The sequence below is a fragment of the Acinonyx jubatus genome, chromosome F2 (genome assembly GCF_027475565.1).
Source record: "Acinonyx jubatus isolate Ajub_Pintada_27869175 chromosome F2, VMU_Ajub_asm_v1.0, whole genome shotgun sequence".
Taxonomy (NCBI): Eukaryota; Metazoa; Chordata; class Mammalia; order Carnivora; family Felidae; genus Acinonyx; species Acinonyx jubatus.
Window position 1 is genome coordinate 66,020,289 of NC_069394.1, and position 26,684 is coordinate 66,046,972.

At 38.0% G+C, this 26,684-nt stretch overlaps 1 protein-coding gene and 1 long non-coding RNA gene across 4 annotated transcripts in view; one reads left to right on the top strand and one right to left on the bottom strand.

The window, feature by feature from the left end:
• DNAJC5B (DnaJ heat shock protein family (Hsp40) member C5 beta) overlaps positions 1 to 9,032 on the bottom strand; it is an 81,823-nt gene extending 72,791 nt beyond the window's left edge. The window contains exons 1-2 of one of the 3 annotated variants that reach the window (XM_053208294.1): positions 8,805 to 9,017; positions 5,265 to 5,676 (exon numbers count right to left, since the gene is read on the bottom strand). The gene's annotated coding sequence lies outside the window, so the exon portion shown is untranslated. Of the gene's footprint in view, positions 1 to 5,264; positions 5,677 to 8,804 lie in introns of all 3 variants that reach the window. The other 2 variants (XM_053208292.1, XM_027042755.2) reach the window with 2 other exon arrangements.
• LOC128312840 (uncharacterized) overlaps positions 1 to 26,684 on the top strand; it is a 130,458-nt gene that overhangs the window by 87,011 nt on the left and 16,763 nt on the right. The window lies entirely within an intron of this gene.

Consider the following 26,684-nt stretch of genomic DNA (forward strand, 5'->3'; position numbering starts at 1 on the left):
GTTTTTTGGGTGTGGAGTTTGGTGAGTTCTGTATAGATTTTGGATACTACCTTTATCTGATATGTGGTTTGCAAATATCTTCTCCCATTCTGTTGGTTACCTTTTAGTTTTGCTGATTGTTTCCTTTGCTGTGCAGAAGCTTTTTATTTTGATGAGGTCCAAATAGTTCATTTTTGCCTTTGTTTCCCTTGCCTCTGGAGACGTGTTGAGTAAGAAATTGCTGTGGCCAAGATCAAAGAGGTTTTTGCCTGCTTTCTCTTCTGGGATTTTGATGGCTTCCTGTCTTACATTTAGGTCTTTCATCCACTTTGAGTTTATTTTTGTGTATGGTGTAAGAAAGTGGTCCATGTTCATTCTTCTGCATGTTGCTGTCCAGTTTTCCCAGCACCTTTTGCTGAAGAGACTGTCTTTATTCCATTGGATATTCTTTCCTGCTTTGTCAAAGATTAGTTGCCCATATGTTTGTGGGTCCATTTCTGGGTTCTCTATTCTGTTCTATTGATCTGAGTGTCTGTTTTTGTGCCAGTACCATGCTGTCTTGATGATTACAGATTTGTAATACATCTTAAAGTCCAGGGTTGTGATGGCTCCCACTTTGGTTTTCTTTTTCAAGATTGCTTTGACTATTCGGGGTCTTTTCTGGTTCCATACAAATTTTAGGATTGTTTGTTCTAGCTCTGTGAAGAATGCTGGTGCTATTTTGATAGGGATTGTATTGAATATGTAGATTTCTTTGGGTAGTATTGACATTTTAACAATATTTGTTCTCCCAATCCATGAACATGGAATATTTTTCCATTTTTTTTTGTGTCTTCTTCAATTTCTTTCATAAGCTTTTCTATAGTTTTCAGTGTATAGATTTTTCACCTCTTTGGTTAGGTTTATTCCTAGGTATTTTATGGGTTTTGGTGCAATTGTAAATGGGATAGAATAGATTCCTTGATTTCTCTTTCTGCTTCAGTATTGGTGTATAGAAATGCAACCAATTTCTGTGCATTGATTTTACTTTCTTTTTATTTATTTATTTTTTAAATTTACATCCAAGTTAGTTAGCATATAGTGCAACAATAATCAGGAGTGGATTGCTTAAACTGTGCACTGATTTTATAGTTTGTGAGTTTGCTGAATTCATGGGTTGGTCTAAGAGTTTTTTGGTGGAACCTTTAGGTTTTTCCATATAGAATATCTTGTCATCTGTGAAGAGTGAAAATTTGACTTCCTCCTGTGAAGCCATGTTTGACTTCAATGTTCATAAGTAGGGAAACTTGTGAATTAACTGTAGGAGTATTTTCAATGTAGGCATAAAAAGAATGAAGCACACATCTCCATGAGGTGATGTAAAAAAGGGTATAAAAATGCAGTTTCACATTTTTATAAAAAAGCAAGGCATAGAAGTATGTGTATAGTAATCTTATTTTAAAAAGTGGATCCATATGTGTGCATATATACATAGAGAGCATGTGCATAATACATACTTGTACATGTTTGTTTATGCGTAGAAAATTTCTGGAGAGCATGTAAAATTTGTCTCAAGTTCCATGGAGGGAAAGGACTGGGGACTGGGATACAAGGGAGAATTATTTCATGGCATAAAGTTTATACTGTTTAAATTTTTACTTCATGCACATATAACTTTTCAATTAAAATGTATTTATTTTTATTTAACTGCACTTGGGGCAGGATCACCAGTGCTGAGAGGGGTTCACTTGCTTTGAGCAGCTGTGCCATCAGCATTTAACACCCACCTCAATGACTTTGCTTCCTGTCCATCTGCAACCAGTCTACCCCTTCTAGCCTTCTTCCATACCATCTCCAGTGTTCTCTTTCAAAAATGTAGATTTACCTAAGCTAAGAAATCCTTGTTGCTTCCTGTTTCCTATAAGATAAAGTCTGATCTGCTTAGTGGGGCATTAGTGGGAAGTGTTATTGCACCTAGTACAGTATCATTCTTGGGCCTTCCAGAAGTCCACTGCCTTCCTCTCTTTTCTACTGTCACTACCCTAGACCAAGCTTATCATCTCCTTGGTTTACCCTACCAGGATCCTAACTGACAGTCTTTTCTCCAGTTTTTCTCCATTCCCATCTGTTCTCCATAAATTACTTTCTTTTAAAGTGCAAATAATATCTATTGCTCCCCTGCTTATAACCAACCCTTTAAAACTACCTACCCACCAGGGGCACCTGGCTGGCTCAGTAAGGAGAGCATGCAACTCTTAATGTTGGGGTTGTGAGTAGCCCCATCTTGGATGTAGAGATTACTAAATAAATTTTAAAAATAGATAGATAAACTTTATAAAGAAGAAAGAAAGCTGCCCACTGATCTTAAGTTAAAACCCCAGCTCCGTAGCAGGTCCAGTGCCATCTCTCCCCAGTTCTTTCCTCTCTGCTTAGATTTGATTTCTACCAACTACTGGACACTGCTTAGTTCCTTGAAGATGCCATTCTCTCTTTACTCTGAGTCTTTGCACATGCTATTTCGGGTCTTAAGAAACTCTTCTCTCTTCTTCTTGGTCTTCCAACCCCACCTGGCTCACTCCTTCAGCCAAAAGGGTCGTAAAAATAAGAATGCCATGAGAGGGGCACCTGGGTGACTTGGTCAATTAAGCATCTGACTTCAGCTCAGGCCATGATCTTCCGGTTCTTGAGTTCCAGCCCTGCATCGGGTTCTGTGCTGACAGCTCAGAACCTGGAGCCTACTTCAGATTCTGTCTTCCTCTCTCTCTCTCTCTCTCTCTGCCCCTTCCACTCACACTCTCTCTCTTAAAAATAAATAAACATTTTAAAAAAAGAATTCCATGAGAAAATCATAAATGAAGGAAGAAAGAAAAAGTCACCAATCTGAGGAGGAATCCTGTAGGAATTCAGCTGTCAGAAGAGAACTGTATGAGTAAGACCATCGAGGAAAGAAAGGGCTGGGCAGTCTGGAGAATGGAAAGTAGAGGAGTCCATCTGGTTAATAAACTGGGGAAGACTGAGTGAATGGTTGGTGGAGAATGGCTAGAAAAAGTGAAAGACCTTGAAAGCCAAGATAAGGAGTTTGGTCTTCATTTTTTAAACAGTGGGAAAACTTGAACCATTTTTAACCTAGCAAGTGACAACCTCCAGTATTTATTTTAGAAAGTTGTAAACAACAGAGATCAGAGCAATGAAGTTGGGGAGATGGGTAATCTTAGGGAAAGAGAATGAGAGCCTGGCCCAGGGCAACAGCAGGCGGAACTGGTAGAAGAAATGGACTTGAAAGAGATGTGGAGATAACCTCCTGGGCTTCATAACCAAGTGAATGGGAGGAGAGTCAAAGGAATCAGAAAGGACTCACCATCTCGTCAGAATCACTGGGAATATGGTAAGGTTATTGGCCGAGATGGGAATCACAAAAAAGGGAGAAGATTTGGAGGAATACAATGAATTAGGTCTGGAACATGCCAACTTTTGGGTGGAAGATCAGGAAGCCCATGTCCATAATTAAAATCAGACACAGTTCAGGGTACAGTATGCTGGGCCTTTCACAGAAACCACATGTTAAGGTTGGTTTAATCTTTTCTTGTGTGGCATGTTTCCATGACTCCTATTTTCCATATCCCAACAAAGCCATGTGAATTGTTTGTTCGCCTTGCATGCAAAAATGGAATTGTAGAAGTACAGGGAGAGTGGAGATAAGGTCTGTGAATAGGAGAAGACCTGTTGTTCCAGGACCAAAATCTAGAAAATGGTTTTTCTCTTTAAGCCTACTACTTAAACAGCACGCTACTATTTCTCTTCAAGTCCCAACTCTGCTATGATGAGCAACCTGGGGCAACTTCACCTCTACTCTTCCCTTAGCCCCTGGACACTTTGAAGTCCACAATACAAATATTTTTCATAGTTATGCAGTTTTTAAACTCCTTTTTGCTTTTGAACTCTTCAAAGGTGTATATCTTGTCTCCCTTACTAAATTCTTAATTCTTAAAGAGCCAAATTTATGCCAGACATTTAACTTTTTTATTGTCACAGAGCATGGTACATATTGAGTTTTCAAAAACCACAAAGTGGATTGAAACTGATACTGAATTCATTTGGGGAAGAAAGGAGGACCACCTTGAAAGGATGGAGTACAGCAAGAGGTGATATGTTGGTTAGAGGTGTGAGGTGGTATCAGTTCCTAACATAGAAAAGAACCTATTCTAACATAAAAGAAATCCTTCCTCCATTTTCTAAGAAAAATGACTTTGCATTCTAAATATGTTCTAAAGAAAGGAAAATACTGGTAATTGTCAAGTAAATTACCTTCTCAACTCGCTAAAAATCTGTTTTTCAGGGACTACCTTTTGTTTATAAGCAATATGGATAAAATACAGAACTTGTCCTTTATAATTAATTATATTTGGTTGTTCTAAACAGTATAAGACTGAAGAGTAAGTCTTTCACTTTCTTTTAGTTCTTCCTTTTAGAGGTCTACTTGTGTGACCATTATGATTGGGCAACTTTTTTTAACATTTTATTTTATTTTATTTTATTTTATTTTATTTTATTTTATTTTATTTTATTTTTGAGAGAGAGAAGTATGAGTAAGGGAGAGGGGCAGAAGGAGAGAGAGAGAGAGAGAGAGAGAGAGAGAGAGAGAGAGAGAGAGAGAGAATGAATCTTAAGCAGGCTCCATCCTCAGCACGGAGCCCGACATGGGCCTCAATCCCACAATCCTGGGATCATGACCTGAGCTGAAATCAAGAGTCGGACACTCAACCGACTGAGCCACCCAAATGCCCTGATAAATGGGCAACTTAAAAGACGCTTATTCCTGACTCAGCTCATGACAGAATTCCCTGGGCAGAAGAGGTAGGACAACCTCAAGTATTGCCAATGGGCAGATTGTGTATTTGCCATGATGGAGGAAGATGTATGTGGGGGAGGTGGGGAGAAAAGTTTTGTGTTGCTAACTGACAAGTACCAATAGGGTAGGGCTCTGATCACAAAGATCTCTCCAGCTGTCCTGCCAACAGCTCCCACCAATCTGTCATCAATATCACTGTTTAATATAGAACCCCCATTAGGATCACCCATCAGCATTTATAGAGCCGCTGGAAGAATGAACCTACTACTCATAGCTTTCAGCAGGGAGTGTAATTAGGAGTAGGAAAGGAAGTGGTTCAAAAGTGGATCTGAGACTACTCTTGGGAGCAGCATGAAACATGACTCTGAAGGTTGGCAAAGAGAACAGGGAAAAGACACTCGAGTGATTGCTTCATTGTCTTGCCAAAGGCTCCATTCCCACTCCTTTTAGAGCATACCTTTCCCCTTCTGAGATTCCCCCAGGCACCAGGTGAACAGGTAGGAAAGCTCCTTCTAAGCCCTGGTGGCAGCAACGTCTGTTGGCTCTGTGTCACATTCCTTTCCAGACTTCACAAGCCTCAGGTTACAAAGGTCTCATTGCACAATTCTTAGGAGAGTGGGCATGGAGGCTGGGCTGGGATAAAGGAGAGTCCTGTATGTGTCAGAGATCCAGGTGTGGCCAGATGCCAAGGCACCCCAGGTGGTGGCAGCGAGAGAAAGAATCAAATGCCTTGATCTCTGGCAAGGTAGATTTCTTTGCTTTTTTTTCCTCCCAAAGCTGTTAAATAAAACTGATCAGGATGCATTTTCTTGGGTAATTTGATGGAAAACATTTCAAAAGTTCATTTGGCATACCTGTGTTTCAGTTTACTGTAGAGATGAAAATGCAAAACCCACAATGAAGAATCTGAAATTAAAGCTCTTTTTATAAAACCCTCCATTTCTTACAATCAGCTTTCTCATGAAGTTTTATGCTGTAGTATATGCAAAGTTACTCAATATATTACACAACCTTTGAAATTAATGTGGAAGCTGAAAGACATTACTACAACCCGTTTAAACCCTATGTCATGATGGAATGTTCTTTTCTATTAGTGATCATTTAATAATTCTCTTTTATGAAAGATAATCTGCATGGATAGCTAGAAACATATGGAAGTTCCTTACAAGATATACACTTTTCAGTTGGTTAAAAAACAGTCTAGCAGCCTAGAAAATATTCATCAGATCTTTGGCACTGATGACTATGAAAATGAGATCTATATTTATATTTAGCAATTTCATTTCCTTTCAGATTTTGGGACTTTAGACAGATATTAATATATTTGCAATGAATTGAATAGGAAAAAGCTGTGAATATCTGTATCCAGGGAATGCCTGGGCTCAGACTTACAGGTTAATTAGAGATGCAAGACATACACAGCTCTACATAAAACAAACCCTGGAAAAATCTAAGGCAGCTCATAATTACAAATAAAATATTAATTCATGGGAAGAGTCAGGAGAGGCTCATAAAGGAGGTATATTAGGTAGTAAGGATAGGTTACCACACATGATGTAATAGCCACACCTGCCAGATGAAGTGTTCACTCATACATACATCTATGGAGTATACATATATATGATATATATACAGACTATACACACTCATACACATAAACAAAGTGATCTAGCTAAACTGGAAAAGGCAAGGCCACAGAAAGTCTGCATATTTATTAAAAAGCAGAAAGGTTGTTAATGTTATAAATGCCTTTTTTCTTTTCTTTTTCTTTTTTTTTTTTTTTCAGTGAACTACTTCTAATCAGGCCTCAAGGCAGAATAACCTGTCAGTTTCCCTGGATTTATTTTAATTGTTATCTCAGCCTTTTGGATGGGGTCTTGGTTGCCTTTTCTTGACCTTGACCAAAGCTTGTTCTATTTGGAGCTATAAAGGGTAGGAGAGTTTTGGTGACTGGTGCCACCTATATAGAGTACTTGAATTTACTAATAACCACTCCAAGGGTATAAAATGAGATTTCCTTTCTTAGGATATTCTAAAATAGGTCAGATATGAATAGTTAATTCTTTCAGCATGAATTAGGGGCAGGGAATATTGAAGACACCTGGCTGAAAGTAAGAGGACTTAAACTATGTTCCCCAAGCTAACACTAACTAGCTTAATGACCTAAGTCAAGACACAACCTCTCTGTGCTGGTTCCCTCTTGTAGAAATGAGGACATTGGAATGTATGATCTCTTAGTTCCCCTCCAACTCTAAAATTCCATAGTATGTGACTAACACAATGCTCAGAGAACATTATAGTCAAGGAATATAAATGTAGACAAGTTAGGACACTATGTTTTTTGGATATTATTTTAAGTTAAACCTAAACTTGGTTTTCAATAACTATTAATGAAGTCTAAAAGTTGGACCATTGAGGATTTAATTTTCAAGGACCTAAGAAGTTGGATCATAATGTAACTGTAGGGGCACCTGGGTGGCTCCGTTGGTTGAGCATCTGACTTTGGCTTAGGTCATGATCTCATGGTTTGTGGGTTCAAGCTCTGCATCAGGCTCTGCACTGACAGCTCAGAGCGAGCCTGCTTCAGATTGTGTGTCTCCATCTCTCTCAGTCTCTCCCCCACTCACCCCTGTGTCTCTCTCTCAAAAAATAAACATTAAAAAAACATTTTTTAATAAATAAATACTGTAATTGTAAAAATCATGATGGTTTCTCTAGAGGGAGGTTGAATATATAGTAGAGTTAATGTACAAGTACATTTTGTTTTCATCTGGACCTCCGGATTTATTGACATGCTTTAGGTTATTACTACTTTTATAGTGTATAGAGTATTGGTCTTACTGCTGAGATATATTTATTCCTGATGTTGGAGGTCATAATGTGTTAAAATTGTGTCCTGTGGTTAGAGATTGGATCTCCCGTCCCCTGGTCTATTGCTATTGGAGTCCCCTGTGGGTAACTAATCTACCTGTCAGAACACTGGACTGCTGCTTCCACTGAGGGAATGTGGCAATAAACTTAGCTCTTGCGGGCAAATCTCAGCGTGCTTGCCTGAACAGTCTTGTACTCAGCTCTGGGGTCGCAGTGTGTTGAGACACGGAGGGAGGCCAATGGAGATGAGTCAGGACCTGGCGCTCACCCCATGCTCCGCCCTACTGGTAAACAGAACAGCTATTTGCCGTCACTTGAGCCTCTCTGGGCCCCAAGACTCCAGGAAGAAACAAATACTTTAGAAGCCAAAACCCCAAGGCAAGGTAAAGAAAACAGAAATGTCTGCATCCCCAGCGATGATTTCACTGGCATGAGTTCTTTAGAGGGGGAGGAGCTATAGATGGTTCCAGCTGAACTGTTTTACCTACTTCTCAACCATAAGGCCCTTCTCTTTCACTGTTTATAGGAGATGATGGCCTTTTGCCTTTTAAGCCTTGAAATTTCAAGGCTTTAAATTTAATCTTGGTTGCTAACCCATAATAAACTTATTTCTCCTCTTTTTATTACTTTTATTTCTATCTTTGTATTATCTTCTATGAAAATACTTCTTTCAGTTCTTTCAGTTAACTTATTTTTTGTTAAGTCTATTCTTCCCTTTCAATGTTGGGAAGAAGCTATTAAAAGAATAAACACCACCAGGCAATAAATGTAAACTACTCTACAAAGTAATTTTACACTGACTTCCTCGAGGTAACTGTTGCTTTTGCATTTTTGCCATGGTTGGGGATAGACCGGTGAGGGGTTAAAAGTCTTGGAAATATCTTCATCTGGCTTCATGACATTAAATAAGTCTGGCTATTAAGAGGACATAACACAACTCGCTTTCTGGTGGGACTGCCTTTGGCCTTTTTCTGATCATTGGGAACCTTTACCATAAAGTATGTGGTGCGTAGTCTCTATGCTTATCTTATTCCTAAGCCTGGAGATATACTCATCTCCTGGTCCTCTCTTTCTATTTTTTTAGATAACAGCAATTTCTATTCTAAGCTTAGCAATTGTTACATACCTGAACTGGAGGCATGGCTAGCTATTTCCTTCTAGCTCTGTCCGGTAGTGTCCTGCCTCTAATATATCAATAGCTGAACCTCCTGTTACTTTCTTCTCAGTGGCCAAGTTGGAGCCTGGACTGAATATTGTGATGTCACAGAGTAGAATCCTTGCTCCTCCCAAACTCCCAGCTGAGACCCTCTGGCTTCAGTATTTTCTGTCTTGCCCATGCTGGAAGGTTGGGAAGGTTAATCCCGTTATTTGTTAACTGACCTATAGAGCTATAGAATCTTACTGTGAACAGACACCTTAAAGACCTTGTGACTAGATTCTAATCTAACTCACTTATTTTACAGATGCAGACATTCAGATTCTAGGTAGTTCATGGCAGAGCTAAATCTAGAACCCAGCTGCCTTCAGGGTCAGCCCCCTACCCTTCTGAACACACTGCACTCACAATGGGCTCTGCTCTCTGGGTTTTATCAACATCATTGTTCTCTGGTAGGCAGCTCATTGGTTGATTTTTACCTGAATCTACCCATGACAAGAGACCATTCAAATAACGTGCATCATGGGAAGAGAACAGAGTCTCAGGGAAGATCATTAGTTTTTCAAAAAATCTATAGGTACCAGAAATAGCTAACTTTTGTTCTGGCCCAAACTCTGAAATTCTGAGCCACCTGACCAATTCTAGATTAACAAGTAATGTGACTTTTGAGTAACTGATGCTTTCAATGAGATTTAATGATAAGAAAGAATGCTCAACCCAGGATTAGTGTTGGCTGCAATGCCATACAAGGTTCTAGTGCTTGCTGAGGAGAGAATGGGAAGGAATAATCAGTAACGAAATAGGCTTTCATTGGAATTTAATTCTCTTTCATACCCTCCACTTTTTCTATATACTGTCCCCATATGACATTAAAAAATTGTCTGCATTGCACGAGATGACCTGTATCTGTGAAGCCTGAGAATTGTACTTGCAAAATCTCTCAAGTGGGGAGCATATATTGTACTTTTATAACACCAGCTACTAACATTTTATATCATGTTTTAGCATTTACAAGCCATTTCCACATATTTCATTTAATCTTCACAGCTCAGTGAGGTAAACACTGTATTATTTTTAGTATGACTTTATGAGTGAGAAAATTATAGCTCAGAGAGAGGTTGTGACTTGCACAAGATCACAAAGCTAATTAAGTGGAAACAGTAACATCAACTACAAATCAGATCTTCCAACCAACCATTTTCCCTACCACAGGACTTCCCCAGGGTGGGAGGAATTGTCATGTGGTCCTGGAACACACTTGAAGGTAATTGCATTAAGCAACCTTTTGATTAACAAGAAATTATTCCTCTGGGTCATAAATGTTGCTTTGCTAACCTCCTACATGTCTCAATAAAAACTTAGAGAAATGGTTAGTGAACACTAATTTCAAACTTTAAAATAATATAATCATTGCCCTTCCACCTGACAATTCCACATCTGAGAATTCTCCTAAGGGAATCATCATGGATATGAATAATATTTAGCTATAAGAGGTTCTTTGAAGCATTGTTTATAATAGAAAACAAATTAAAAGCTCAATATTAGAAAAGTGGTAAAATGGATTATGCTTAACTCATGAAAATAATGTTGTTGGTGAAGTTTTCCAGAACTTTAATCATTCATGTGCTATCTTTAGAATATTGCCATCTGCGCTAATACCTACTTAATATCTTCTTTATTTTTTAATTTATTTTTCTTTTCAAATTTTTATTTAAACTCTAGTTAGTTAACATACAGTACATATTGGTTTCAGAGGTAACATTCAGTGATTCATCACTTACATACAACACCCAGTGCTCATCATAACAAGTCCCCTCCTTAATACCCATTACCAATCTAGCCCATCCCCCACTCACCTTCCTCCATTAACCCTCAGTTTGTTCTCTATGGTTAAGAGTCTCTTGTGTTTTCTTTCCCTCTCTTCTCTTTCCCCCCTTTCCCATGTGTTCATTGTTTTGTTTCTTAAATTCCACATATAAGTGAAAGCATATAGTATTTGTCTTTCTCTGCCTGACTTACTTTGCTTCGCATAATACATTATAGCTCAATCCACGTTATTGCAAATGGCAAGATTTCATTCTTTTTGATGGCTGTGTGATATTCCATTTCATATATATACCACTTCTTCTTTATCCATTCTTTAGTTGATTGACATTTGGGCTCTCTCCATAGTTGTGCTCTATTGTTGATAATGCTGCTATACACATCGGAGTGCACATGCCCCTTTGGATCTGTGTTTTGTATCCATTGGGCAAACACCTATAGTGCAATTGCTGGATCATAGGGTAGTTCTATTTTTAACTTTTTGAGGAAACTCCATACTGTTCTCTAAAATGGCTGTACCAATATGCATCCCCACAACTAGTGCAAGAGGGTTCCCCTTTCTCTGCATCCTCACCAACACCTGTTGTTTCTTGTGTTATTAATTTTAGCCATTCTGACAGTTGTGAAGTGGTATCTCATCGTGGTCTAGATTTGTATTTTCCTGATTATGAGTGATGTTGAGCATCTTTTCATGTGTCTGTTAGTACTCTGGATGTCTTCTTTGGAAAAGTGTCTTCTCATTTCTTAACTGGATTGTTATTTGGGTGTTTGGTTTGATAAGTTCTTCATAGATTTTGGATACTAACCCTTTATCAGGTATGTCATTTGCAAATATCCTCTCCCATTCCATAGGCTGCCTTTCAGTTTTGTTGATTGTTTCCTTCACTGTGCAGAAGGTTTTTATCTTGATGAAGTCCCAGTAGTTCATTTTTTGCTTTTGTTTCCCTTGCCTCTGGCAATACGTTTAGTAAGAAGTTACTCCCACGGGCTGAAGTCAAAGAGGTTACTGCTGTTTTCTCGTCTAGCATTTTGATGGTTTACTGTATCATATTTAGGTCTTTCATCCATTTTAAATTTATCTTTGTGTATGGTGTAAGAAAGTGTTCCAGTTTTCTTCTTCTGCTTGTTGCTGTCCAGTTTTCCCAATACCATTTGTTAAAGAGACTGTCTTTTTTCCATTGGATATTCTTTCCTGCTTTGTTGAAGATTAATTGAACATATAGTTGGGGTCCATTTCTGAATTTTCTATTCTGTTGATCTATGTGTCTGTTTTTGTATTAGTACCATACTGTCTTGACTACAGCTTTGTAATGTAGTTTGAAATCCAGAACCATGTTGCCTCCAGTTTTTTTTTTTTCTTTATCAGGATTAACTTTTGCTATTTGGGGTCTTTTGTGGTTCCATACAAACTTTAGGTTTATTTGTTCTGGCTCTGTGAAAAGTGCTGTCGGTATTTTGATAGGGATTACATTAAATGTGTAGATTGCTTTGGGAAGTATAGACATTTTAACAATGTTTCTTCTTCCAATCCATGATCATGGAATGCTTTTCTATTTCTATGTGTCCCCTTCAACTTCTTTCATAAGTGTTCTACTTAATATATTCTTTCAGTTAACTCTCATATTTTACTGAAATAAGAGAATTTAAAGGTAATTTTTTTTATCACTACATAGGTAGAAATGTAGTACAATTACCTTAAATGTCAGATAACCATAAAAACAAATATAACAAAGTCAGGCTCTGAGTCAGTCCCACCCACCACTACCCTCTCAGCAGTCATGATTCTGCCACAACAGAAAGGTGCATATGGCCCACAAATAGGATACCCCTGGAACACCTGGTTCTGATGGCCAGGGTGATTGTCCTTCTTGTCCCCCACAGGACATCTCCTACATAAGGACACTCCTTTAAGTCTGGGAGTTACAGCTGGACTACCTAATATAGAAGAACAAACACAGATTTGGGCAAAATGAGGAGTATGAGGAAAAACTTGCAAATTAAAGAATAAAACAAAACCTCAGAAAAAGAACAGAACAAAGCAAAGATAAACAATCTATCCAATACAGTTCAAAGTAATTGCCATGTTTACTTTATGAGCTCAAGAGAAGATTATATGAAAACAGTGTGAACTTCAATAAAGAGACAGAGTATAAGAAAGTATGAATCAGAGCTATAGGATACAATAACAGAAATTAACAATATACCAGAGGGAATAAACAGCAGATTAAGTGATACAGAACAGTGGATCAATAGTCTTGAAGATTTAGTGGAAATCACCCAAACTGAAAAGACAAGAGAAAAAAGAATTTTTTAAAAGTGAAGATAGTTTAAGGGACCTCTAGGAAAACATCAAGCATACTAACATTTGTCTTTTAGGGGTCCCAGAGACAGAAGACAGAGAGAAGGGGGCAGAAGACTTATTTGAATAATTAATAGTTAAAAACTTCCCTAACTTGGAAAAGAAAACAGATATCCAGGCCAGGAATAATAGAAAGTCCCAAACAAGATGAACACCAAGATACATTATAATTTAAATGTCAAAAATTAAAGGCAAAGAGAGAATCTTAAAAGCAGCAAGAAAAGAGCAATTAGCTGTATATAAGGGAACCTGCTATAAGAGTATCAGCTGATTTTTCAGCAGAAACTTTACAGGCCAGAAAGCAGTGACATGATATATTCAAAGTGCTGAAAGGAAAAAAAAACACAACCAGGAATACCAGGCAAGTTTATTATTAAAAATTGAAGGGGAGATAAAGAGTTTCCCAGATAAGCAAAAGCTGAAGGAGTTAATCACCACTAAACAGGCTTTATTGTAAGAAATATTAAAGAACTTCTTTAAGTGGAAAATAAAAGGCCAAACTAGAATTAAGAAAATATATGAAAGAGAGTTCTGGGAATATGGCAGCATGGGAGGACTCTGGGCTCACCTCGTCCTGCTGATTGCTTAGATTCCACCCACATCTTCCTCAATAACCCAGAAAACAGCCGGAAGACTAGCAGAACAGACTCTCCAGAGCCAAGCATAGACAAGAGGCCCACGGGAAGAGGGTAGGAAGAGTGGAGAGGCAGTGCATGCTACACAGACTGGCGGGAGGGAGCAGGGGCAGTGGAGGGGCAGCCCACCAGGCAAGGCAGAGCCCCTGAAGTATGGCTTGCAAAAGCGGAGGGGCTGGACTCCGTGAATTCTGACAGCCAGCGGGACTTAACATCTGAAATGTTAAAACTCAACAGCTCTGCTCTCAGAGAGCAGGCAAGGCAAGAGGATGCCGGGAGGGAGAGTGGTTGAGCCCCCATAGGACAGAGCTCAGCGGGGGAACAAAGGTGCTGGCAAGTGCCATTTCCCTCTCTCATCCTCCAGCTGAAATTCCAAAGGGAACCAGTTCCCATCACTGAACTTGCTTGCACCGCACAAATGCCCAATGCTATGCTTCTGTGGATCCATCCCTCCAACAGACCTGCCTCTCTCCCAGTGCTGCAGGGCCCCTTCCACAGGGGACCACCCATGGCAAAGCTGGCTAAGCCTGCCCCTCCCGCCCCTGTGCAACTTGCGGATCCACCCTGTCTAATATGCCCTTGGCCAGATACCATCGAAGCAGCATCACAAGCCTGGCAGTGTGCAAGCAGCCTGGACAGGGGCCACACCACTCCACAGTGAGTCCTGCCCCTGGGAGAGGGGAAGATAAGGTACACACCAGTCTGACTGTGGCTCCAGTGGTGGACTGGGAGCAGACACTGAGTCTGACTGCGGCCCTGCCCACCAACACAAGTTACTCTGGACAGCACAGGGGAAGTGCACTGCAGTTTGGAGCTACTGCAGGGACTACCCAAAGTGATGAAATGGAAGAATTCTCCTCAAAAGAAACTCCAGGAAGTAGCTACACCTAATGAATTGATCAAAAACGATTTAAGCAATTTAACGGAACAAGAATTTAGAATAATAGTCATAAAATTAATCGCTGGGCTTGAAAAAAGCATAGAGGACAGAAGAGAATCTATTGCTACAGAGATAAAGGGACTAAAAGATAGTCATGAGGAATTAAAAACTGCTATAAATGAGATGCAAAATAAAATGGAGGCAGCCATAGCACGGATTGAAAAGGCAGAGGAGAGAATAGGTGAATTAGAAGATAAAATTATGGAAAAAGAGGAAGGTGAGAAAAAGAGAGATAACAAATCCAGGAGTGTGAGGGGAGATTAGAGAACTAAGTGATGCAATCAAATGGAACAATATCTGTATCATAGGAATTCCAGAAGAAGAAGAGAGAAAGAAAGGGGCTGAAGGTGTACTTGAACAAATCATAGCTGAGAACTTCCCTGATCTGGGGAAGGAAGCAGGCACTGAAATCCAAGAGGCACAGAGAACTCCCTTCAGATGTAACTTGAATCGATCTTCTGCACAACATATCATAGTGAAACTGGCAAAATACAAGGATAAAGAGAGAATTCTGAAAGAAGCTAGGGATAAACAGGCCCTAACATACAAAGGTAGACACATAAGGGTAGTCACAGACCTATCTACTGAAACTTGGCAGGCCAGAAAGGAATGGCAGGAAATCTTCAAGGTGATGAACAGAAAAAATATGCAGCCGAGAATCCTTTATCCAGCAAGTCTGTCATTCAGAATAGAAGGAGAGATAAAGGTTTTCCCAAACAAACAAAAACTGAAGGAATTCATCACCACTAAACCAGCCCTATAAGAGATCCTAAAGGGGACTCTGTGAGTGAAATGTTGCAAGGACCACAAAGTACCAGAGACATCACTATAAGCATGAAACCTACAGAAATCACAATGACTCTAAACCCATATCTTTTAATAATAACACTGAATGTAAAGGGACTAAATGCTCCAACCAAAAGACATAGGGTATCAGAATGGATAAAGAAACAAGACCCATCTATTTGCTGTCTACAAGAGACTCATTTTAGACCTGAGGACACCTTCAGATTGAAAGTGAGGGGATGGAGAACTATCTATCATGCTACTGGAAGTCAAAAGAAAGCTGGAGTCGTCATACTTATATCAGACAAACTAGACTTTAAATTAAAGGCTGTAACAAGAGATGAAGAAGGGCATTATATAATAATCACAGGGTCTATCCATCAGGAAGAGCTAACAATTATAAATGTCTATGCACCCAATACGGGAGACCCCAAATATATAAAACAATTACTCACAAACATAAGCAACCTTATTGAGAAGAATGTGGTAATTGCAGGGGACTTTAGTACCCCACTTACAGCAATGGATAGATCATCTAGACAGGGAATCAATAAGGAAACAAGGGCCCTGAATGATACATTGGATCAGATGGACTTGACAGATATATTTAGAACTCTGCATCCCAAAGCAACAGAATATACTTTCTTCTCGAGTGCACATGGAACATTCTCCAAGATAGATCACATACTGGGTCACAAAACAGCTCTTCATAAGTATAAAAGAATTGAGATCATACCATGCACACTTTTAGACCCCAATGCTATGAAACTTGAATTAGCCACAGGAAAAAGTCTGGAAAACCTCCAAAAGCATGGAGGTTAAAGAACATCCTACTAAAGAATGAATGGGTCAACCAGGCAATTAGAGAAGAAATTTAAAAATATATGGAAACAAATGAAAATGAAAATACAATCCAAATGCTTTGGGATGCAACAAAGGCAGTCCTGAGAGGAAAATACATTGCAATCCAGGCCTATCTCAAGAAACAAGAAAAATCCCAAATACAAAATCTAACAGCACACCTAGAGGAACTAGAAGCAGAACAGCAAAGACACCCCAAACCCAGCAGAAGAAGAGAAATAATAAATATCAGAGCAGAAATAAACAATATAGAATCTAAAAAAACTGTAGAGCAGATCAACGAAACCAAGAGTTTTTTTTTTGAAAAAATAAACAAAACTGATACACCTCTAGCCAGGCTTCTCAAAAAGAAAAGAGAGACGACCCAAATAGATAAAATCGTGAATGAAAATGGAATGATTACAACCAATCCCTCAGAAATACAAGCAATTATCAGGGAATACTATGAAAAATTATATGCCAACAGACTGGACAGCCTGGAAGAAATGGACAAATTCCTAAATACACACTTCTAAAACTCAAATGGGAACAAATAGAACATGTGAACAGACCCATAACCAGCAAAGAAATTGAATCAGTTATCAAAAATCTCCCAACAAATAAGAGTCTAGGACCAGATGGCTTCCCTGGGGAATTCTACCAGACATATAAAGCAGAGATAATACCTATCCTTCTCAAGCTGTTCCAAAAAATAGAAAGGGAAGGGAAACTTCCAGACCCATTCTATGAAACCAGCATTACTTTGATTCCCAAACCAGACAGAGACCCAGAAAAAAAAGAGAACCACAAGCCAATATCCCTTATGAATATGGATGCAAAAATTCTCAACAAGCTACTATCAAATAGAATTCAACAGCATATAAATAAAAAGAATTATTCACCATGATCAAGTGGGATTCATTCCTGGGCTGCAGGACTGGTTCAACATTCGCAAATCAATCAATGTGATACATCACATTAATAAAAGAAAAGATAAGAACCATATGATCCTGCCAATCGATGCAGAAAAAGCATTTGACAAAATTCAGCATCCTTTCTTAATAAAAACCCCTTGAGAAAGTCGGGATAGAAGGAACATACCTAAACATCATAAAAGCCATTTATGAAAAGCCCACAGCTAATATCATCCTCAATGGGGAAAAACTGAGAGCTTTCCCCCCAAGATCCGGAACACGACAGGGATGTCCATTCTCACCACTGTTGTTTAACATAGTGTTGGAAGTTCTAACATCAGCAATCAGACAACAAAATGAAATCAAAGGCATCAAAATTGGAAAAGATGAAGTCAAGCTTTCACTTTTTGCAGATGACATGATACTACACATGGAAAACCCGACAGACTCCACCAAAAGTCTGCTAGAACTGATACATGAATTCAGCAAAGTCACAGGATACAAAATTAATGTACAGAAATCAGTTGCATTCTTATACACTAATAATGAAGCAACAGAAAGACAAATAAAGAAACTGATCCCATTCACAATTGCACCAAGAATCATAAAATACCTAGGAAAAAACCTAACCAAAGATGTAAAAGACCTGTATGCTGAAAACTATAGAATACTTATGAAGGAAATTGAAGAAGATACAAAGAAATGGAAAAACATTCCATGCTCATGGATTGGAAGAACAAATATTGTTAAAATGTCAATACTACCCAAAGCAATCTACACATTCAATGCAATCCCAATCAAAATTGCACCAACATTCTTCTTGAAGCTAGAACAAGTAATCCTAAAATTTGTATGGAACCACAAAAGACCCCGAATAGCCAAAGTAATATTGAAGAAGACCAAAGCAGGAGGCATCACAATCCCAGACTTTAGCCTCTACTACAAAGCTGTAATCATCAAGACAGTATGTATTGGCACAAAAACAGACACATAGACCAATGGAATAGAATAGAGACTCCAGAATTGGACCCACAAAAGTATGGCCAACTAATCTTTGACAAAGCAGGAAAGAATATCCAATGGAAAAAAGACAGTCTCTTTAACAAATGGTGCTGGGAGAACTGGACAGCAACATGCAGAAGAATGAAACTAGACCACTTTCTTACACCATTCACAAAAATAAACTCAAAGTGGATGAAGGACCTGAATGTGAGACAGGAAACCATCAAAACCCTAGAGGAGAAAGCAGGAAAAAACCTCTCTGACCTCAGCCACAGCAATTTCTTACTTGACATATCTCCAAAGGCAAGGGAAACAAAAGCAAAAATGAAGTATTGGGACCTCATGAAGATAAAAAGCTTCTGCACTGCAAAGGAAACAGTCAACAAAACTAAAAGGCAACCGACGGAATGGGAAAAGATATTTGCAAATGACATATTGGCCAAAGTGCTAGTGTCCAAAATCTATAAAGAACTCACCAAACTCCACACCCGAAAAACAAATAATCCAGGGAAGAAATGGGCAGAAAACATGAATAGGCACTTCTCTAAAGAAGACATCCAGATGGCCAATAGGCACATGAAAAGATGCTCAACGTCACTCTTCATCAGGGAAATACAAATCAAAACCATACTGAGATATCACCTCATGCCAGTCAGAGTGGCTAAAATGAACAAATCAGGAGACTATAGATGCTGGAGAGGATGTGGAGAAACGGGAACCCTCTTGCACTTTTGGCAGGAATGCAAACTGGTGCAGCCACTCTGGAAAACAGTGTGGAGGTTCCTCAAAAAATTAAAAATAGATCTTCCCTATGACCCAGCAATAACACTGCTAAGAATTTATCCAAGGGTACAGGAGTGCTGATGGATAGGGGCACTTGTACGCCAATGTTTATAGCACCACTTTCAACAATAGTCAAATTATGGAAAGAGCCTAAATGTCCATCAACTGATGAATGGATAAAGAAGTTGTGGTTTATATATACAATGGAATACTACATGGCAATGAGAAAGAATGAAATCTGGACATTTGTAGCAACATGGATGGAACTGGAGAGGGTTATCCTAAGTGAAGTAAGTCATACAAAGAAAGACAGATACCATATGTTTTCACTCTTATGTGGATCCTGAGAAACTTAACAGAAGACCATGGGCTAGGGGAAGGAGAAAAAAAAATTCCAGAGAGGGGAGGAGGCAAACCATAAGAGACTCAAAAAACTGAGAATAAACTGAGGGTTGATGGTGGGGGGGGGGGAGGGAAAGTGGGTGATGGGCATTGAGGAGGGCATCTTTTGGGGTGAGCACTGGGTGTTGTATGGAAACCAATTTGACAATACATTTCAAAAAAATAAAAAGAAAAAAATAAAATATATGAAAAAAACCTCACTGGTAAGGCAAACATACAGTAAATGTAGTGGATCAACTACTTATAAAGCTAGTATGAAGGTTAAAAAACAAAAGTAGTAAAAGTAGCTTAACTGCAATAGTGATAACACCAAATAAAAATGTCTAATATGACATCAAAAACATAAAACATGGTGGAAAGAGCACAAAAAAGTAGTGCTTTAATAATGTGTTCCAGCTAAAGTGACCACCAACTTAGAGTACTATATACATAAGTAGTTACATATAAACTTCATGATAAGCATAAGCCAAAAACCTGTAATGGATACAAAAAAAAAAAAAAAGAGAGAGAGAAATCTAAACATAACACTTAAGAAAAATCACCAAATCACAAGGGAAAAGACCAGACTGGAAGAAAGGAACAGAAAAGAGTTATAGCTCTTGTGCTCAGGCCCATGGTGCAGGCAGGATGGGCAAGTGTCATGGTCTTTGTACTGCCAAGAAGTTCCCGTAGTCACTGACAAGATCAGAAGTGGCATGATAAACAATACAAGAAAATCCATTTGGGCACAGCCCTGAAGTCCAACCCTTTTGGGGGTACTTTCTACGCAAAGAGAACTGTGCTGGAAATAGTAGGGATTGAAGCCAAACATCCATATTCTGCCATCAGGAATTATGTCAGGTCCAGCTGAAGAAAAAACAAAAACAAAAAAGATTGCACTGTAATCCACACATTTTTCATAAAGTTGATTATCACTGTGTTTCCTTCTTTAGCCTTGTTATAAGCAAGATTATCTGTAAAATTACAGGCTCAATATTCTATATTTTTCAGTTACTCATAAAAAATGTAATCACTAAAAATGTTTAAAATGTGTTCATGCAACACCAAAAAATAATCTTACACATCAACTGTGGCACGTATTATATATCATGCTTTAGGAAATACAGGGTTTCCAATTCTAAAGGTAGAGAAGAATGCCCACAGATATTAGTGAGGAAAAAGGATAAGCTGTAAAAAATAGTTACCAATTTTCATAAATACACATCTTGAGTAAAATTCGAAAGAGCTACACCAAAATATCAACAGTAGTTACCTCAGAATGGGAGATTATGTGTGATTCAATTCTTTTGCTTGTCTACCTTTTCTAAATGTTTTAGAAAGGACGTTTATTCTTAAATTAAGAAAAATAGGCTATCCAAAATATATATACTTGGAGATAAAATTGGAGAGAGCTATGGTCGCATATATTCATATATACATCTCTGTCATGTTTGTCTTCTTTAACAAGCATTACTTTTCTTATTAAAAAGTCTAATAAAATGAAAAATAAAACACAAAAATGTTGAAAGGAATATACTTGTAAATATAATGAATGAGTTGAACCAGGAATATTATAGTAATAAATTTTTATATCATAACTAGCTAAACAGTGTAGTACGAAACCAGTATAAGCATACGTCTTTCTTTTTATTTATTTGGTATCCAAAAATTTACACTACCATATTTCTCCTGCCACACAAAGTGGGAAGACCTGTAGAGCAAGCAAAGATTCATTAGAAGAAGCATAAAGTGAACCAACATTTTTCCTCCTTTCATTAGTATTTTTAGTAGTGTCCATGGATTAAATAAGTAATTTCCAAAACTTAGTTTAAAAGTCACCTTCTTAGAACAAAGTATTCTCATGGCAGGACATGTAAGGATTGAGCTCCCTTTTCCTAAAGTGATCTCCTTCTAGTTATCTCAGGGAAAAAAAATAGATCCTCACTTGTGTTTATCTTGTCTGAGCATATAATTAGTATTCTACATTCTGCAGATGTATGGACTACATCACTTCTTTTGTGTAAGCTTCTGTTAATGAAACACATACTGCACCTGTGGAAGAGGTGGGCAAAACCTCACAGATGGAGCCCACAAAGGTTTCAAGTCCCTCAGGCAGTGGGAGGAGGGAAGCCTGTAATGAGGGAATCCCACTGGAAGCAGGCATTCTTCAGACTAAATAAGTTATAGATGATTGGAAGTCAGAGTTCAAATGTTGTTGCTCAGTTGTGGAGGAGAATTTTATGGGGAAAAAAAATACTCATTTTGTCGACACTTGAATTTCGCTTCAAGCCAGAATTTTCAAATCGTGGGCCACCTAAATCAGAACTATCTACTATATTTTTAAAAATTAATGCATATTCCCACATAACTCCCTGGATTTACTGCCACTTGATCTTAGGGGCTGGATTAGGGACCCATGTTTAAGCAAACCTTCCAGGGGATTCTACTGCACAGAAATGTTTGAGAACAATTGCTTGTAGGCCAGAGGTTCCCAAACTTTAGAGCAGAATGTCAGAGTTTTAACAAATCCTTCAGATTTGTTAAAACACAGATTGTTTGCTCCACCCTCAAGTTTCTAGTTCTGGAGGCCTAGGAGAGGCCCAAGACTTTATATTTTTAAGAAGTTCCCAGATGATGACTAGGATTGTGACTACACTTTGAGAACCCCTGTGCTCAGCCCAGGAAACTAGGGAGATTCTAAAGGCATTTCCAGAGACCTAGGAAATGCAATTTGAGACTTTGAGTCATTTTATTAAAGACTCAGAAAAGAATTTGTGTGTCAAAGAATTTTGTCCTTACTTTGGTTTTTATTTTAATCAGGTTTTTCCCCCACAAATAATGTTTATTTTTTCACATAAAATGCTTTCAGTCTATGTCCATCCATTCAGGATTCTCCAAGGCTAAATAGCATCATTTTCCCTTCATTTGTACCTTTTATATTTGAGAATGTTGATAAATGAATGCAATTGATGTTTGATTTTTTAGATGCCTGCATTAATTTGATTTCAGTGACCCACTGAACACCAGTGTTAGCCTAACAACAGTTACCAGAGCTAAAGCTATAAAATAGGGAAGGGATTTGAACAGCCTATGTGCAAGATTTTAATTAAGCCTTACTGGACTCTTCTTTAAAGGATGTTATGAGGGGCGGCTGGGTGGCTCAGTCGGTTAAGCGTCCAACTTCAGCTCAGGTCATGATCTCGCACTTTGTGGATTCCAGCCCGGGTCGGGCTCCGTGCTGACAGCTCAGAGCCTGGAGCCTGCTTTGGATTCTGTGTCTCCCTCTCTCTGCCCCTTCCCCACTCATGCTCTGTCTCTCAAAGATGAATAAATGTTAAAAAAAAAAAATTAAAGGATGTTATGAGAATTCAACATAATTCCAGAAAAGTAAATCTAAATCTATGTCTTTTTCGAAGCCAAACTACTTATGCTAAATAGAAATATAAGCATGCTTGGAAAATAAGAAAGATACATATTTCTAATGTTTGTTGCCATGAGGCCCACCTCATGTACTCACAAAATCATAATATTTTTTTGAAACAAAGATCGTGCTGTACACCTCAACATAATTCATTTTATTTTATTTATTTATTTTTTAAATTTACATACAAGTTAGTTAGCATATAGTGCAACAATGATTTCAGGGGTAGATTCCTTAATGCCCTTTACCTATTTACCCCATCCCCCCTCCCACAACCCCTCCAGTAACCCTCTGTTCTCCATATTTAAGAGTCTCTTATGTTTTATCCCCCTCCATGTTTTTATATTAATTTTGTTTCCCTTCCCTTGTGTTCATCTGTTCTGTTCGACATAATTCATTTTTAAGCAGTGCTAATGACATTAGTAAAATAAAATGTCAGCCAAACTGCAATAAAATATTTCCAGCCCAATGAAAGTACTTTGAGTTGAACGCTTTAAAATTTTTGACTTTGAAAGGTTAAAATAATAAATGATCACAGATCCAAAACATACAATGCTAAAGTTATCACCAGATACATTTTTTTCTGTATTGTAATTAAAGCCTCAGGAACTTCTCAGTTCAGATCCTGTAAGGTGATCCCTATAGGATTCCTTTGCTGTGTGACTCCTCTCTGAAGAACAGGAAGTTACATAGAGGACCGATAACAAACATGTTAGGAAATTTAAGAAAATATTTATATTTCCAGCAGAGTTATTAAGATTATCATTTTTTAAGTTAAATCCTGAATTCAAATTCTTTCCCAGTTTCCTCATCTAGAAAGTGAAAATAAAGATTGCTGCTTTGCAGGAGAGCTGCAAAGAAAAAATGAGATGGTGAGTTTAACATGGTTGAAGCATGGAAGTTCTCAGTGATAAGTCAGTGTGATTTTGGCTATTATTAGCTTTATTATTATTATAGAGAGAGAAACTACACACTGGATTTAAAGGAAAAATAGATCATATGTGCTTGGGAGACTCAACAAAGTCTTTATTAAGTAGGTGGCCTTTGTGAGGAGCCTTGAAGTTTGCATGATATGTATTTTAAGGCAAGATGGAAGAGTTGCATTTTTTTACAACCTTGGCACATGAACCCTGACTCTGCCAGTGTAACTACTTTAAGAGACATAGGCAGAGATGAAACTTTGTACATGTTAAAAGTTATAGTACTAATTTATGATTGCACCTAGTCAATTAATTCAATAAATTCCTGTTTCTATCTTTGATTTGAAATAGGCAATGCTTATTGAGGTGCTCTAATATAATATTCAAAAAAGCAAGTTAAGGATATTTTGAATAAGTGTTATTGTGAAATAATTTCAAAAGAGCATGCTTGTTATTAATGGCAGGCAATGTATTATGTACTTTTTGGCTTGTCATCTTGTCTATAGAGTACATGTTGTAAAGGAAGAAAAGTGGGTAATTATATTTCACATGAACATCAAATTGAGTGTTCCTTCCTTGTAGTTTTGTAAAGTAGAATTGTGGCAAGATTGTCCCTAGTTAATGCCAGGAAAAATGGAAAATAAATGTCTTTTTAAAAATGTCTCTTATATAAACAAGTAAAACCTGTTAAAGTGGTTTGCAGTCATTGAACATAGGTCAGTTCCCATTAAAACAAACTCCATGGGTAAGTGAATTATTTTGTTGTGTTGGTATTTTGTTGTATCAAATATTGCTTAGCATGAAACTAAATATGTAAAGGTTGTATCACAGCAAAATAAATATCAATATTATTATTAATTAAGTCATTGTTGGCAAATAATTTTGCAGTAAAGGAGTTTTAATTCTACCTGTGTTTATCTTAGCAGGTACAAACTTATGGCTCAAAAAATGAACAAGTTCTTTTTAAATGTTTCTTTGATATGTAAGCAGTTAATTTTTGCCTCACATGTCTATTTTAATAATTGTTTTCAAGATATTATCAGAAAAACACAGTTGAGATTGTGTCATTAAGATTTGTATACTCTACATTAAAATGATCTAAGAGGTTCTAGTATTCATTAGCATTCTATATCTCAAACTCATTTCCAAGGGGTTTCTTCATTATAAGAGCTTATTTGGGACTACAGTTATTATCTAGATTTTAATGGTATCATTAATTATTAAAATTTGACATACAAAATTCTGGATTCTAGTCATTTGAGACACTTTTTTTTTTAATTTTTTTTTTAACGTTTACTTATTTTTGAGACAGAGAGAGACAGAGCATGAACGGGGGAGGGTCAGAGAGAGGGAGACACAGAATCTGAAACAGGCTCCAGGCTCTGAGCTGTCAGCACAGAGCCCGACGCGGGGCTCGAACTCACGGACCGCGAGATCATGACCTGAGCCAAAGTCGGCCGCTTAACCGACTGAGCCACCCAGGCACCCCTATTTGAGATACTTCTAATATCTCCTGTGAACATATTCTACCCTGGAATATCTACCCTGATTTTGGAGATAAAACGGATTATTATCTGGAAATGCCCTACAACTTTCTCTTGCACCTACTCCCTTACCTTTATTATGCTCAAGTCCCATCTAGAGCCATTCCTCAGTTCTTGGGAACCTTTGCTATATGTATTAATCAGCTTTTATTGTGTACCAAAATTTCTCAGTGGTTTCCAATAACAAAACATTTTTATCCTACTTACAGGTTGGCTGGGCAGCTACAGCAGCTTTGTTCTGAGCTGTGGGTCAGGTTCAAGTATATTCCATGAGTCTCCATTCTAGGACTCAGGTTAAAGGAACAGTGGCTTCTGGGTAAACTCTTCTTAAAATAGAGGGTGGGAACACAGAAGGCAGAGGGGTCAAGTCAAATGGTGCAAGCACGTCCAGAGTTTCTGCTCACATTCACTGGCCAAAACAGCTCATTTGGCCAACATCAATGTAGAGGATAGAATACTCTTTATATAAGTGAGAAAGAGGAGACAGAAGTGAATATTTGCTGAATAGTATCCCCATTCAACATACCATACTGGGACAGGGACAGGAGAGGAAAAACAAATAGCCATTGGAGAAGGGGGAAGCAGTCACTGGTCTGTAGCGATTCTGAAATCTCACTCTGCAAATGTTGCCAAGTTCCTAACCTGGAGGTAAGAAGTGTTCTTTGATTAGGCTCCAATTCTGTTCCTTGGGAATAGCTTTTCTTTTCATTGTTCTCATGACTCTTGGCTCCATCTTCTGAGAGGTGATTTTCCATTATCCTTCTTGGGCACATCTGAAGGAAAATAGGTACTCCCTGGCCACTGAGCAGTTTCCTCATCCTGCTACCTGCCTGCAGAATGTTGGGGACCCTAAGGTCTTTAATTTTTAATGGTTCATTTTTCTTTCTTTTTTTAATTATTAAAGTATATTGACATCTGATGTGTTTTATTTATTTATTTATTTATTTAAATTCAAGTTAGTTAACATACAATGTAGTATTTGGTTTCAGGAGTAGAACCCAGTGATTCATCTATGACACCCAGACAATGCTCATCCCAAAAAGAGCCCTCCTTAATGCCCATCACCCATTTAGCCCATCCCCCCACCCAGCTCCACTCCAGCAACCCTCAGTTTGTTCTCTGTATTTAAGAGTCTCTTACGGTTTGCCTCCCTCTGTGTTTTTATCTTATTTTTAATTTTCTTTGGGTAAATACCCAGTAGTGGAATTATTAGATTATATAGTACATCAATTTCTAATTTTTTAAGGAACTCCATACTCTTCCACAGTGACTGCACCAATTTACATTCCCAGCAACTCTGCACAAGAGTTCTTTTTTTCTCCAAATCTTCACCAACACTTATTTCTTTTCTTTTTGATATTAGTCATTCTTGCTGGTGTAAGGTAATATCTTCTTGTAGTTTTTATTTGCATTTCCCTTATGGTTAGTGATATTGAGCATCTTTTCATATGTCTGTTGGCCATCTGTAGTCTTCTTTGGAAAAATTTCTATGCAGGTCCTC